Source organism: Arachis ipaensis, chromosome B08 (genome assembly GCF_000816755.2).
Source record: "Arachis ipaensis cultivar K30076 chromosome B08, Araip1.1, whole genome shotgun sequence".
In the NCBI taxonomy this organism is placed as follows: Eukaryota; Viridiplantae; Streptophyta; class Magnoliopsida; order Fabales; family Fabaceae; genus Arachis; species Arachis ipaensis.
Window position 1 is genome coordinate 2,594,039 of NC_029792.2, and position 2,151 is coordinate 2,596,189.

The 2,151-nt window shown below is 37.5% G+C and overlaps 1 long non-coding RNA gene across 1 annotated transcript; it reads right to left on the reverse strand.

Moving 5' to 3' along the window:
* Positions 459-1,863, reverse strand: LOC110265588. Its single transcript, XR_002351750.1, has 2 exons — positions 1,513-1,863; positions 459-571 (listed from the first exon to the last, which is right to left on the reverse strand). It is a non-coding gene; the product is annotated as an uncharacterized LOC110265588 (long non-coding RNA).

Here is a 2,151-nt window from a genome sequence, read left to right on the forward strand (position 1 = left end):
GGGTTTTTGAGGGATAAGTGAGGAGAGAGGAAGAAGAGAAGAGAAGGAGTGACGATAGAATGGGATTAGGGTGGGGGTAGTTTAGAAATTTTATTAAAAAATCAACAAAAAATTAGGATTTGGATACTTTTGTCATACGGAACCCATCTTTCATGGGTACAACGTTAATTTCCTTAGTTTATGGGTACTTTTGTCAGCGTTCGTAAACTTCATGGGTATCTCTATTTGATATTTGTATTTAGAAGAAAAATAAATAGATCAATACCATATAGGATTTCCTGCAAGAGGCAAACCGGCTACTAATGCTGCAAGAATCCCAATACATATAAAAAGTTGATTAACAGATCCAAGCACACCGCGAATTTCAGTTGGAGAAATCTGTTCATTGTAAGGAATCACCCAAGCAGTCAATATAAAATATATAAACAAGATCAGAAATGTTAAAATAATTTATAGCAGCCAAATATGTATCTATCAAATGCAAAATCTCAGCAACCAAATATCCATTGTCAAACAAACACAATCTTTGTGTGTTGCTTGATCTTGACCACACCAGCCTCAACTGAAAAGCCTGTCAAAGTAAACTTTCATATGTGACGACTCAGATACTAATCTTCCCCTACACCAATGCTTGGATTGGATGTCAGGGTATCTGGTGGGTGCATCCCAACAAGGTGAAAAACTAGATTGGCTAAAACAAAGGATCAGATCAAACTCCAATTTCAAAGAACATCTTTCACATAATAAAATTTGTTGTGCAACAATAATCCAAGTGTGTCTCTCCAAACTTTATGATAAAAGGTTAACAAATAAAGTATTCATAAAAATCTCATCAAATGGAAGATAAGTGCAAAACACTAAAACATAACCCCTTTGCACAAATGAGTAAACAAAGTAAAATGATTATGACGAAGACACAAAATAACTCAGCTCGGAGCAACATATAGTTTTTACTTCTTTGCGGAGACAGTGTGTGTGTGTGTGTTGTGTGTACGGACTAAAGAGAAAATGAAATTATCAGTGAAAGAAGGGGCTTCCAAACGCGACCAGATTCAAGACACGTTCACGACAAGAGAACTTAACAGAAGAATTCCGACCAACATCACAAAAGCGATATAAATTCTCGGAAGAAGACGGATCTAAGAAAACAACCAATTCACCCGCCAAAAATAACACCAGGACGTTAAATTACCCGCAAAACCACAGATCAAAGCACACAAACCCGAATTCACGAATAGATGAAGATCAAACAAAAGCAAAAACAGAGAGGCAAAACACGAAATGAAACAACACGTGGATTATGAGAAAAAGTAGATATATCAGAGGAAAGCTTTGTTCACGAGCTGAAAATTTCATGAATCAGAACCACTAAACAAAATCACACAACTTCATCATCAAGCAACGTCATCCCAACCCCCAAAGGATAAACCTTGCAGCTCAAAATCCTCAAGAAAGAAAAAGATGTTGTGTCTCTCAGACAAAACCCGCTAAAAGCTCAAACATGATGATCACCTGTTGCCCAAAGATCAACACTATGAGGCACCGCAGAATCGAAATTTCGGCAAATTTTTGGAATTTGGAGGCAAATGTGAGATCGGGAAAGAATTATCAGAGAATTTTCAAAGCTTTCACAAAATGGAGAAACAGAATACATACAGTACTAGGTTTCCATTATTAAGAAGAAGAAGAAGTTGATTTTAGACGGAAGGCATTTTGAAAATGGTTGGGTTTTGTTGATGATGTGTGATTGGTGTTCTCATCTCAATCTCAATCTCAATCTCAATCTCAATCTGATCTCTGTGTTGTGTAATATGGATCACCCAAAACCCTCTGAATTTCTGAAACCCATTAAAGTGTTTTTGCTTAAACCCCAGCATTTTATAGCATTGACCACGTGTTACCGGATGTATCGGTGATGTGTGGGTTGGGGAACCGGATATAGCAGGTTAATGGTGAAACACATCAAAGACCAGTTCCACGCAATTGGATGACCCTGTGACCCACTTCCAGTGGGAGTGGAATGCGCTTTCTGATGCCGACACGTGTTGCTTCATTACTTCCTCTGCCTCCTTCTGATCCGCTCGATCGTGAAAAACGCTCGCTCACATTTCATTTTTATTTTTATTTTTTTTTCAATTTTATTTCTTATTT